The 13,991-nt window shown below is 50.4% G+C and overlaps 1 protein-coding gene across 3 annotated transcripts in view; it reads right to left on the bottom strand.

The window, feature by feature from the left end:
• The window catches only part of LOC149435179 (complement C1r subcomponent-like), a 100,746-nt gene that overhangs the window by 85,446 nt on the left and 1,309 nt on the right, over window positions 1-13,991 (bottom strand). For all 3 annotated transcript variants that reach the window (XM_089662943.1, XM_089662941.1, XM_089662945.1), the window contains exon 2: window positions 8,703-9,006. The gene's annotated coding sequence lies outside the window, so the exon portion shown is untranslated. The remainder of the gene's footprint in view (window positions 1-8,702; window positions 9,007-13,991) is intronic.

Genomic DNA, 13,991 nt, shown 5'->3' with positions numbered 1-13,991 from the left:
GTGTCAGTGGGAGGAATAGCGCCCCATCATTGGTATCAGTGGAAGGAATAGTGCCCCATCGTTGGTGTCAGTGGGGAGGAGGAATAGTGCCCCATCATTGGTGTCAGTGGGGATAATAGTGCCCCATCATTGGTATCAGTGGGGAGAAAAGTGCCCCATCATTGGTGTCAGTGGGGGAGGAATAGTGCCCCATCATTGGTGTCAGTGGGGAGGAGGAATAGTGCCCCATTGTTGGTGTCAGTGGGGAGGAGGAATAGTGCCCCATGGTTGGTGTCAGTGGGGGAGGAATAGTGTCCCATCATTGGTATCAGTGGGGAGAAAAGTGCCCCATCATTGGTGTCAGTGGGGGAGGAATAGTGCCCCGTCGTTGGTGTCAGTGGGGAGGAGGAATAGTGCCCCATCGTTGGTGTCTGTGGGGGAGGAACAGTGCCTCATCGTTGGTGTCAGTGTGGAGGAGGAATAGTGCCCCATCGTTAGTGTCAGTGGGGGAGAGAAGCGGCTGCTCCTTCTTTCAGTTCGGCCGCTTGATTTTCGCGGTGCCGTTCAGCTCCGCCTCCTCGCTGGTGATTGGTCGCCTGTGTGCCTTTCCAGTCACCGGTGAGGAGGCGGAGCCGAGCGGGCGGCTGTACCATCGAGCGGCCGAACTGAAAGAAGGAGCAGCCGCGCTTCCTGGACCGGATCGTCGTGGGACCAGGACCGGAGCCAGGTAAGGTACAGCAGCCCCTCTGCCCACCCCTGTACTTGGTGTCCGTTGGAGGAGGAGGGGGAGCGGCGCCGCCCCTCGAAAAAGTGCCGCCCTGACACCGGCTCGCCGTATACCGGCGTATAAGACGACCCCCGACTTTTCAAAAGATTTTCACGGGTTGAAAAGTCGTCATATACGCCGGCAAATACGGTAAATCTTTTTTTATTTTTACACCATCCCTTTACATTGTTTTCTCACTTTTATTGCTGTCACAAAAAAATGTAAGCTTCTCTTGTGATCAGGGGCGGACTGACCATTTGGAAACTAGGGCACTGCCCGAGGGCCCGGGGTCAGTAGGGGGCTCCATGAGATGCCCCTGGTACCTTTTTCATAGGCTTTGAGTGTGGGCAAGGACACAGGGGCCCCATGATCCCCTATTGCCGGGGGCCCCATGAGTTGTCAGTCCGCCCCTGCTTGTGATAACAATAAATCACGACAGGTCCTCTTTATGGAGAGATCCAAGGTCCTCTACCTTTCAAAGCCTCAGATAAAAAAAATAATCTGATGTCCCCCGCCCCCGCCCCATATAATGGTAGTGTTTACTTCTGCCCTAAACTGGAAGTGACGTCATGACGTTGCAGCCGGCCTCCTGGATCACAAAGATTAACTGAGGCCTCAACCACCGAATCGGATCCTGGGCTTCCTGGTGAGACGGGTAAGCCCGGCAACCACAGGAGAGCGTCGAGAGGGCTTCTAAAAGCGATCCAGTAGCTAATCAGATCACTTTTATTGAAAGAGCAGTGACTGAGGAAATTCCGGGGTTATGGCATACTGCTGCAGCCATTACCCCACTAAACCACTTCCAAACCACAACGTATATATATGTACATATTGCGTTCTTGAAGTGGCTATGCTATTCATATCATCAGTTATATCCCTAATTGTATTTTATGCATTTACATGTGTTTGTCTTTATTTATTTATTTTTTACATGTGTTTGTCTTTATTTATTTTTTACATGTGTTTGTCTTTATTTATTTATTTTTTGCATGTGTTTGTCTTTATTTATTTATTTTTTGCATGTGTTTGTCTTTTTTTATTTAAAATATTTAAAAACAATTTTTGTTTTGCACATTTATATTGGATTATACACATTTTAGTTGTGCTACCCTTTCTCCATATTGATCACAGTATTGCAATACATTGCTTCTTGGCTGTGCTAGGGATTCCCACACGTTCGAGGGATTTTCTCTCACTTCCTGTTTGGAACAGGAAGTGAAGGTAAATCTCCCCAGTGTGGCAGAGATGGCGCAAAAAAAAAAAAAAAAAAAAAAAAAAAAAACTTGACAGGGGTTATAACCCTCCATTACTCAACCATCACCATCAAAAATTTAAAAAGATTTACATTTATTTTTACAATAAGCGATTGCATATGACTACGAAGTTTTCAGGGCTCAGTAACTCCATAAACTTAAAGTAAAACTATAGGCAAAACTTTTTTTTCTCCATTTTGAATTGAGTAAGAGGGGGTTATAACCCCTTTCAGTTTACTTTTTGCCATCTGTGTCCCATCGGAGAGATTTACCTTCACTTCCTGTCGCAAAGCCAAAACAGGAAGTGAGAAGAAATCTCTGCAAAGGAATTTCTTGAGGATCCCCCACGTCACCAGAAGTAGTGTCCCCATTGGAAGATTTCCTCACTATTACTTTTCTGGGGACAACCCAAAATGTGGGATTTTCTTTTACTTTCACTTTTAATAACGATAAACAGGACAAATAGAGAGGGTGAATCTCCCTAACAGGGACACAGACAGCAAAAAAAAAACAAAAAAAAAAAAAACAAGATTTCTAATTCTTTTCCACTCTGTCCAAAATTTAGTTGTACTTTAACCACCTCCTGCCCGCCATATAGTCCAATGACAGGCGCAAGGTGGTTCTCTTCTTCTGGGAGGACGTCATACGACGTCCTCCCATTCTCACCGCGCATGCGTGGTTCAGGGAGCGTGCAGCGCGGTGATCGGCGATGTGCTGTGTCCCTCGGACACAGCGGATCACCGATCGCGGAAAGAGCCGAAGATGTCGGCTCGGTCATGTGATCAGCTGTGTCCAATCACAGCTGATCACATGTAAATAGGGAAATGCCGGTTATCAGCATTTCTCTCCTCTCGAGCTGTCACACTGACAGAGGAGAAGAGAGGAGAGCTGGTAATCGGATTTCCGCGGAGGGGACATGTACACGGATCATCAGTGTAGCCCCAGCAGTGCCACCTGTCAGAATCCATCAGTGCCTCGTGCCAGTGCCCATCAGTGCCACATCAATGCCACATATCAGTGCCTACCAGTGCACATCAATGCCACATATCAGTGCCCATCTGAGCTGCCTTTCAGTGTCACCCATCAATGCCAATCAGTGCTGCCTATCAGTGCCAGTCAGTGCAGCCTATCAGTGCCGCCTATCAGTGTGCATCAGTGCCAGTCAGTGCCGCCTATCAGTGCCAGTCAGTGCCGTCTATCAGTGCTGCCTATCAGTGCCATGTATCAGTGCTGCCTTTCAGTGACCATCAGTGATGCCTGTCAATGCCCATCAGTGCCACCTATCAGTGCCTCCTCATCAGTCCCACCTATCAGTGTCCATCAGTGCAGCCTATCAGTGCCCACCACTGCAGCCTCATTAGCGCATTTCAGTGAAGGAGAAAAATCACTTATTTACAAAATGTTATAACAAAAACTAACAAAAAGTTTTTTTTCCAAAATTTTCAGTGGTTTTTTGTTTGTTTAAGAAAAAATAAAAATCCCCGAGGTGATTAAATACCACCAAAAGAAAGCTCTGTCACAAAAAATGATAGAAATTTCATATGGGTACAGTGTCACATGACCGCGCAATTGTCATTCAAAGTGCGACAGCGCTGAAAGCTGGAAATTGGCCTGGACAGGAAGGGGTAGAAGTGCCCGGTAGGCAGGAAGGGGGTAGAAGGGCCCTGTAGGCAGGAAGGGGGTAGAAGGGCCCTGTAGGCAGGAAGGGGGTAGAAGGGCCCTGTAGGCAGGAAGGGGGTAGAAGGGCCCTGTAGGCAGGAAGGGGGTAGAAGGGCCCTGTAGGCAGGAAGGGGGTAGAAGCGCCCTGTAGGCAGGAAGGGGTAGAAGCGCCCGGTAGGCAGGAAGGGGGTAGAAGCGCCCGGTAGGCAGGAAGGGGGTAGAAGCGCCCGGTAGGCGAGGAAGGGGGTAGAAGCGCCCGGTAGGTGAGGAAGGGGGTAGAAGTGCCCTGTAGGCAGGAAGGGGGTAGAAGTGCCCTGTAGGCAGGAAGGGGGTAGAAGTGTCCGGTAGGCAGGAAGGGGGTAGAAGTGTCCGGTAGGCAGGAAGGGGGTAGAAGTGCCCTGTAGGCAGGAAGGGGGTAGAAGTGCCCGGTAGGTGAGGAAGGGGGTAGAAGTGCCCTGTAGGCAGGAAGGGGGTAGAAGTGCCCGGTAGGCAGGAAGGGGGTAGAAGTGCCCGGTAGGTGAGGAAGGGGGTAGAAGTGTCCGGTAGGCAGGAAGGGGGTAGAAGTGCCCGGTAGGTGAGGAAGGGGGTAGAAGTGCCCTGTAGGCAGGAAGGGGGTAGAAGTGCCCGGTAGGCAGGAAGGGGGTAGAAGTGCCCGGTAGGCAGGAAGGGGGTAGAAGCGCCCTGTAGGCAGGAAGGGGGTAGAAGCGCCCGGTAGGTGAGGAAGGGGATAGAAGCGCCCGGTAGGTGAGGAAGGGGGTAGAAGTGCCCGGTAGGCAGGAAGGGGGTAGAAGTGCCCTGTAGGCTAGCAGTTAAAGTAATTCTAAAGCCCAAACATTTTCCATTTAAGAGAGAGTAGGGGTGCACCGAAATTTCGTAAACGTTTTATCCGGAAATACCCCTATCAGCTGCTGGCAGGTATGAAAAAAAAGCACCAATACAGGTGCCGAAAAAAATCCCGTCCCCTCGCCGCTGCCGCCCTCCCGCCACTCTGTAGTTATCAGCCTTACCTGAGAAACCATCGAACAATCTCGGTGCTGGACATAGAGATAAGTGAAGGAAAGATGGACACCATTCATCTCTATGCCCTTGGAGGACTGGAGCGATGTCACTTCCCGTTCCAGCCATTTTTTTTTTTAACCACTTCAAGTCCGGACATTTTTACCCCCTTCCTGTCCAGGCCAATTTTCTGTACTATCACACTTTGAATGACAATTGTGCGGTCATGCAACACCATACCCATATGAATTTTTTTGCATTTTTTTGAGACAGATAAAACTTTATTTTGGTGGTATTTATTCATCACTGGGATTTTTTTTTTTTTTTTGCTGTATAAATATAAAAGTCTAAAAAAATGTAAAAAAAAAAAAAGTGTTTTTCTTATAAAATTTTGCAAATAAATAATATTTCATCATAAATCTTGGCCAAAATGTATTCAGTTATCTTTTTAGTAAAAAAAAATAACCCAAATTGGTTTATAACTAAAAATTATAATTTAAAAAAAAAATTTTTTTTTACATTTTTATATTTTTTAAGTTTTTTTTGTTACATACGGTCACCCTAGCAGTACAGTGTCACCATAGTGACACTGTACTACTTGTGGGGGGTGATTTTTTTTTTTTTTTTTTTTTTTACACTGATTGCGTTTACACCCATAAAGGCTGTAAAAGCAATCATTTCTCCTTCTCTCTGTGATTGGTCACAGCTTGTCACATGGTACAAGGCTGTTGTGAATAGCCCTGTACCATGTGACCTGTGTGATCATTCACAGATTTCACACGTAGTAAGCAATGATGTCAGAAGTAACATCTTGCTTACTACTCTTCATTTGATCACTGATTGGCCAATCAGTGATCACATGATCGGGACCTCACACAGAGGTCCCGTACGACAATCGGTGTTCCGGAGGACACAGCGGGCACTGGATCACGGTGCTGCGCGCTCCCAGGGAGCGCGCACAGTCCAAAATGGAGGGCTCCGTTTATGAACGGAAACCCGCCCCTGGACTGCCACCGTCTGGCCGTTTATATACAGCGGCTGGACAGCAAGTGGTTAAGAGAGAGTAGGGAAGTAGGGGTGCACTGAAATTTCGGTGGCCGGAAATACCCCATCGGCCGATAAGAAAAAAAAAGCACCGATACAGGTGCTGAAAAAACCCCCTCACCGCTGCCGCCACTTGGTAGTTATTATTATTATTATTATTACTACGAGTTTATATAGCGCCAAAGGGTTTGCTCAGCGCTGTACAATAGGGGGGGACAATACATGGCACAGTACAACAAAGACAGACAGCGTACGAGGGGTAAGAGGGCCCTACTCTTACGAGCTTACAATCTAGGAGGGAGGGGGTAAAGGTACAGTAGGAAGTGGCTGGGGGGGATGAAGTGGTAGGAGGAATGAGGGAGGATGGCCGTTAGGTGAGGGTGGGGTAGGCTTCCCTGAAGAGATGGGTTTTGAGGGAGCGCCTGAATGTGAATAGAGAAGGCGACAGTCTGATGGATTGGGGCAGTGAGTTCCAGAGGATGGGGGAGGACCTGGAGAAGTCCTGCAGTCGTGCATGGGAGGAGGAGACCAGGGAGCAGGATAGAAGGAGGTCCTGTGAGGAGCGAAGGGTACGGGTAGGGTGGTACCTGGTGATCAGATTGGTGAGGTAGTCAGGGGCAGTGTTGTGAACGGCTTTGTAGGTCAGGGTAAGGAGTTTAAATTTGATGCGTTGGGCAATCGGGAGCCAGTGGAGGGAGAGGCAGAGGGGGGTGGCAGAGGTGGAGCGGGTGGTAAGGTGGATGAGTCTGGCAGCTGAGTTCAGGATGGTCTGGAGCGGGGAGAGCCTGCACTTGGGTAGGCCAGTGAGGAGGGAGTTGCAGTAGTCAAGGCGTGAGATGATGAGGGAGTGTACTAGAAGTTTGGTGGTGTCTGGGGTGAGGAAGGAGCGGATCTTGGCAATGTTGCGAAGATGGAGCCTGCATGTGTTTGTGAGTGATTTGACATGCGGTTGGAGGGAGAGGTTCGCGTCAAGAATGACGCCAAGGACTTTGGCTTGCGGGGCGGAAGTGATAGTGGCCTTACCTGAGAAACCATCGAATGAACCCGGTGCTGGGCATAGAATGAAGGAAAGATGGCCTCCACTCATCTCTATGCCCTTGGAGGACCGGAGCGATGTCACTTCCGGTTCTGGCGCCTTGTAAACAAGGGCATTTTTTTTTCTTTTTTTAAAGCTTTTTTTTTTATCTAATGCATTGCAGAGGAGAGATGTGGGATCTTATTGACCCCCGTATCTCTCCATAAAGAGGACCTGTCACTAATTATTTCTATCACAAGGGATGCATGCATTCCTTGTGATAAGAATAAAAGTGATTACAATTTTTTTTAAAGGGACAGTGTGAAAAAAAAAAAATTAAATAAAAAAAACAAGTTTAAAGTGCCCCCGTACCCCCTCGCACGTAGTGGTGAACGCATACGTAGGCCACGCCCACATATGTAAATGTTCTCGCACTAGACCTCCTCTGTAATTTTACACTAAAGATTGAGATGTTTAAAAACAATGATAAAGCGAGCGCTGGTAAAATGATATAGACTACTAAAATGGTATTACAAAAGATCAATATAAATCTAGGTATAGATATGAAGGTAGCAGCCAGCACTCAGGGTATTGGCAACAGTCCCAGAATAGAAATATGTTACAGTACTAGTGCAGCGCTATAAATGCATGTTATCAATCATAAACGCATGTAAAGTCAACAAAGTGCAAATAAGTGCAAGAATGATGTCAACTGGTAAATGGTGCTAAAAAAAGTTCATCTAATCATTCCTGAATAATGGAATGTGCTTGGTGTGAGATCGCCAACTCAGAGAGTGCCTATGAATGGCACGTGTGGTTCATCCGTGACGGACAGTAGTGCATGAACTCGTGAAAGGTAATCCACCCTTGGGACTGGTCTACACTCACCAGAACAAAAGTATTAATGCACATGGGTTATACACATCACACATCTGGGGGTGCAGCGGTATGCCGGCAGCTATGGGTTAGTCATCCAGCTCCATCCATTGATCCATCCATCAGGGTGGGTGCCAAAATGGTCCTGGGGAGGAATTAGCTCAGTCACAGGAGCCAGAAAGGTGCTTAATAGTGTAGTACTTTATTATAATGGCTATGAGTAACAATTTAAAATAGCAAAGTGAGTACCAAGATGGCCACCGCTCCTCAATGGCGGCGGCGTGGCGTCAGCAATAGGGCTCCACCCAACGCGTTTCGTGCACCAACTTGTCCTCAGGGGCACACCAATAGGACGTGTTGGTATACAAAACGCATTGGGTGGAGCCCTATTGCTGACGCCATTGAGTAGCGGCGGCCATCTTGGTACTCACTTTGCTATTATTTTTATTACTCCACGTGGATATTTTAAATTGTTAATTGTTGTTGGGACTCTAATGGTGATCCGGATGTAAAGGGAGGACTCTGATGTAAGGAGGGCTCTGATGGGGACCCTAACATAAGGGGAGACTCAAACGGGTGATCCTGATGTAATTGAGGACTCTGATGTAAGGAGGACTCTGATAGCAGTCCTGACATAAGGGGGACTTTATTAGGGACCCTGACACAAGGGGGGGTCTCTGATGTAATGAGGGCTCTGATGGGGACCCTAACATAAGGGGAGATTTAAATGGTGATCCTGATGTAATTGAGGACTCTGATGTAAGGAGGACTCTGATAGCAGTCCTGACATAAGGGGGACTTTATTAGGGACCCTTTTTTAGGAACCCTGATACAAGGGGGATCTCTGATGTAAGGAGGGCTCTCATGGGGAACCTAACATAAGGGGAGACTCAAATAGGGACCCTGATGTAAGGAGAGGACTCTGATGTAATGGGGACTCTGTTGGGGCTCCTGACATAAGGAGGACTTTATTGGGGACCCTGATGGAAGGGGGCTCTGATAGGGATTTTGGAGACCCCTGCTTTAGAGGTATCTGGTGTGACATTCCGGTGTCACTGGTAACAACAACCATTGGTGTCAGTGGGGTCGGGTAGTGAAGGGTTTTGTGACTTACGAGCCGCAGCAGAGAAGTCGGAGAATAAAGACTCAGTCTCTGTAGTACACGGGCCGGCCCAGCAGTCAGGACTCCGGAGGAACTCCGCTCCACGCCAACACCGCACACTCTTCCAGCTTCACCAGACCGCTTCCCCCTTCACTGCAAACTCCAGAAGCAGCCGCAAAGGTGTCATGAAAAATCGGGAGTGCGCGGAGCGTCACCCACCAGACACATAGGTGTCACTTCCCAGCACACGGCTCGCAGTGCTGCATCCTCCCCTCTACGCTTCACCATATTATAGACACAAGAGGTCCAGACGACTCTGAAAATAGAAAAGCACCGAGCTGAATACTCAGATACAAGCTGGGACAAATCGCCATTTATAAGAAACAAAACTTTTCCACAACATATGATCGTCTGCACATCGCATACCTAATACTGGAGACTACCGGGGGGAGGGGGGGGGGGCGATGGGGGCAACATAGATAACAGCACCTAAGGCAATGCTCTGCTCAGATGTATAGAAGTCTATGTACTGTACAGCACAGGGGTCAGGGGGTCTGTAACAGAGAGACCCCTAGATTGCTGCTCAAAGGGTACAAAAGTGAGCCCCATCGTTGGTGTCAGTGGGATAAAAGAAGCCCCATCGTTGGTGTCAGTGGGATAAAAGAAGCCCCATCGCTGGTGTCAGTGGGATAAAAGAAGCCCCATCGTTGGTGTCAGTGGGATAAAAGAAGCCCCATCGTTGGTGTCAGTGGGATAAAATAAGCCCCATCGCTGGTGTCAGTGGGATAAAAGAAGCCCCATCGCTGGTGTCAGTGGGATAAAAGAAGCCCCATCGCTGGTGTCAGTGGGATAAAAGAAGCCCCATCGCTGGTGTCAGTGGGATAAAAGAAGCCCCATCGCTGGTGTCAGTGGGATAAAAGAAGCCCCATCGCTGGTGTCAGTGGGATAAAAGAAGCCCCATCGCTGGTGTCAGTGGGATAAAAGAAGCCCCATCGCTGGTGTCAGTGGGATAAAAGAAGCCCCATCGCTGGTGTCAGTGGGATAAAAGAAGCCCCATCGCTGGTGTCAGTGGGATAAAAGAAGCCCCATCGCTGGTGTCAGTGGGATAAAAGAAGCCCCATCGCTGGTGTCAGTGGGATAAAAGAAGCCCCATCGCTGGTGTCAGTGGGATAAAAGAAGCCCCATCGCTGGTGTCAGTGGGATAAAAGAAGCCCCATCGCTGGTGTCAGTGGGATAAAAGAAGCCCCATCGCTGGTGTCAGTGGGATAAAAGAAGCCCCATCGCTGGTGTCAGTGGGATAAAAGAAGCCCCATCGCTGGTGTCAGTGGGATAAAAGAAGCCCCATCGCTGGTGTCAGCGGGATAAAAGAAGCCCCATCGTTGGTGTCAGCGGGATAAAAGAAGCCCCATCGCTGGTGTCAGCGGGATAAAGGAAGCCCCATCGCTGGTGTCAGCGGGATAAAAGAAGCCCCATTGTTGGTGTCAGTGAGATAAAATAAGTCCCATCGCTGGTGTCAGCGGGATAAAAGAAGCCCCATCGCTGGTGTCAGTGGGATAAAAGAAGCCCCATCGTTGGTGTCAGTGGGATAAAAGAAGCCCCATCGCTGGTGTCAGCGGGATAAAAGAAGCCCCATCGCTGGTGTCAGTGGGATAAAATAAGCTCCATCGTTGGTGTCACCGGGATAAGAGAAGCCCCATCGTTGGTGTCACCGGGATAAAAGAAGCCCCACCGTTGGTGTCAGCGGGATAAAAGAAGCCCCACCGTTGGTGACAGCGGGATAAAAGAAGCCCCATCGTTGGTGTCAGCGGGATAAAATAAGCCCCATCGCTGGTGTCAGCGGGATAAAAGAAGCCCCATCGCTGGTGTCAGTGGGATAAAAGAAGCCCCATCATCCTTTATTGTTTTGGCAGCCCCATACCCTCCCCACTGCTGGGGTAACCCATAGCAACCAATCCCTGATCGCCTTCCCCTCTAACCCCCGGCTCACATCTCCGCATTCCTGTGGTCCTCGGGCACCAGAGCTCGTTCATGTGAATGGACTCCGGTGCCCCGCGACACGCAGGGGAGAAGTTCCGGCACTTCTTCTGAAAACACAGCCGAGGTTCCCAGTGCGGTGGCGATTTCCAGTGCGGGCGGCGTGGCATTAGAATTAATGACCCCCGCCGGCGGGTCCGCACTCCTCTGTGCGGGGGCACAGATTTTCCTGCGGATCTGCAGCGGCACCACCAGCACAGATGTGTACCGAGCCTTACCCCGGGTTCACACCTAAGCAGTTTCTGCAGCGTTTTGTGTTTTTCAGAAACTCAGCGCAGTCCATTTACCATGATTCCCTATGGGCCTTGTTCACACCTGCGCGTTTTCACCCGCTGCACTTTTTGGAAAGGGTCGGGGACTTTTTTGGTTCTATAGACTTCAATGGAAACGCTGCAGAAAAGCATGTAGTGCATTTTTGCAGCATTATAAATCTGCCTAGCAACAAGAAAAAAACACAAACACGCATCAAAAACGCAAAACATGATGCAGAAACGGCTCAAACAGAACCTGCATAGGTGCGAACCCGGCCTGAGAGCGGCCCAAATCCTCCACACCCCCTGGTAACCCATAGCAACCAATCCCTAATCATCTCCATTGTTACGGTTGCCCCAAACCCCTCCCCACTGCTGGGGTAACCCATAGCAACCAATCCCTAAACATCCTCAGTGTTACGGTTGCCCCAAACCCCTCCCCACTGCTGGGGTAACCCATAGCAACCAATCCCTAAACATCCTCAGTGTTACGGCTGCCCCAAACCCCTCCCCACTGCCGGGGTAACCCATAGCAACCAATCCCTAAACATCCTCAGTGTTACGGCTGCCCCAAACCCCTCCACACTGCCGGGGTAACCCATAGCAACCAATCCCTAAACATCCTCAGTGTTACGGTTGCCCCAAACCCCTCCCCACTGCCGGGGTAACCCATAGCAACCAATCCCTAAACATCCTCAGTGTTACGGCTGCCCCAAACCCCTCCCCACTTCCGGGGTAACCCATAGCAACCAATCCCTAAACATCCTCAGTGTTACGGTTGCCCCAAACCCCTCCCCACTGCTGGGGTAACCCATAGCAACCAATCCCTAAACATCCTCAGTGTTACGGTTGCCCCAAACCCCTCCCCACTGCTGGGGTAACCCATAGCAACCAATCCCTAAACATCCTCAGTGTTACGGTTGCCCCAAACCCCTCCTCACTGCCGGGGTAACCCATAGCAACCAATCCCTAAACATCCTCAGTGTTACGGCTGCCCCAAACCCCTCCCCACTGCCGGGGTAACCCATAGCAACCAATCCCTAAACATCCTCAGTGTTACGGTTGCCCCAAACCCCTCCCCACTGCCGGGGTAACCCATAGCAACCAATCCCTAAACATCCTCAGTGTTACGGCTGCCCCAAACCCCTCCCCACTGCCGGGGTAACCCATAGCAACCAATCCCTAAACATCCTCAGTGTTACGGCTGCTTCAAACCCCTCCCCACTGCCGGGGTAACCCATAGCAACCAATCCCTAAACATCCTCAGTGTTACGGCTGCCCCAAACCCCTCCCCACTGCCGGGGTAACCCATAGCAACCAATCCCTAAACATCCTCAGTGTTACGGCTGCCCCAAACCCCTCCCCACTTCCGGGGTAACCCATAGCAACCAATCCCTAAACATCCTCAGTGTTACGGTTGCCCCAAACCCCTCCCCACTGCTGGGGTAACCCATAGCAACCAATCCCTAAACATCCTCAGTGTTACGGCTGCCCCAAACCCCTCCTCACTGCCGGGGTAACCCATAGCAACCAATCCCTAAACATCCTCAGTGTTACGGTTGCCCCAAACCCCTCCCCACTGCTGGGGTAACCCATAGCAACCAATCCCTAAACATCCTCAGTGTTACGGCTGCCCCAAACCCCTCCCCACTGCCGGGGTAACCCATAGCAACCAATCCCTAAACATCCTCAGTGTTACGGCTGCCCCAAACCCCTCCACACTGCCGGGGTAACCCATAGCAACCAATCCCTAAACATCCTCAGTGTTACGGTTGCCCCAAACCCCTCCCCACTGCCGGGGTAACCCATAGCAACCAATCCCTAAACATCCTCAGTGTTACGGTTGCCCCAAACCCCTCCCCACTGCTGGGGTAACCCATAGCAACCAATCCCTAAACATCCTCAGTGTTACGGTTGCCCCAAACCCCTCCCCACTGCTGGGGTAACCCATAGCAACCAATCCCTAAACATCCTCAGTGTTACGGTTGCCCCAAACCCCTCCCCACTGCTGGGGTAACCCATAGCAACCAATCCCTAAACATCCTCAGTGTTACGGTTGCCCCAAACCCCTCCTCACTGCCGGGGTAACCCATAGCAACCAATCCCTAAACATCCTCAGTGTTACGGCTGCCCCAAACCCCTCCCCACTTCCGGGGTAACCCATAGCAACCAATCCCTAAACATCCTCAGTGTTACGGTTGCCCCAAACCCCTCCCCACTGCTGGGGTAACCCATAGCAACCAATCCCTAAACATCCTCAGTGTTACGGTTGCCCCAAACCCCTCCCCACTGCTGGGGTAACCCATAGCAACCAATCCCTAAACATCCTCAGTGTTACGGTTGCCCCAAACCCCTCCTCACTGCCGGGGTAACCCATAGCAACCAATCCCTAAACATCCTCAGTGTTACGGTTGCCCCAAACAGGGCCGCTGATGGGGGGGGGTGTCTCCTGTGGGGGGCGGGGCCTCATCACCTAGCGGGGGGCCCAGTGTAGCGGTGTTCCCTCGTGAAGATGTGTCCCTGATGCATCTGCGCATGTCACAGTTTCAGTCACGATCAATCGATTAGTAAACTGTTGCATCCGACCTTCTTGATGTGTCACACTTCTATCGGGTCAGGTAGCAAGGTGTCCCTTCTATCGGGTCAGGTATTGGGGTGTCCCTTCTATCGGGTCAGGTATTGGGGTGTCCCTTCTATCGGGTCAGGTATTGGGGTGTCCCTTCTATCGGGTCAGGTATTAGGGTGTCCCTTCTATCGGGTCAGGTATCGGGGTGTCCCTTCCATCGGGTCAGGTATCGGGGTGTCCCTTCCATCGGGTCAGGTATCGGGGTGTCCCTTCCATCGGGTCAGGTATCGGGGTGTCCCTTCCATCGGGTCAGGTATTGGGGTGTCCCTTCTATCAGGTCAGGTAGCAAGGTGTCCCTCTATCGGGTCAGGTATTGGGGTGTCCCTTCTATCGGGTATTGGGGTGTCCCTTCTATCGGGTATTGGGGTGTCCCTTCTATCGGGTATTGGG

The sequence above is a fragment of the Staurois parvus genome, unplaced genomic scaffold (genome assembly GCF_062004578.1).
Source record: "Staurois parvus isolate SC_StPar_1 unplaced genomic scaffold, SC_StPar_1.0 ptg001590l, whole genome shotgun sequence".
In the NCBI taxonomy this organism is placed as follows: Eukaryota; Metazoa; Chordata; class Amphibia; order Anura; family Ranidae; genus Staurois; species Staurois parvus.
The sequence above is the reverse complement of the archived record's forward strand: the minus strand, read 5'-3'. Positions and strand labels throughout refer to the sequence as shown.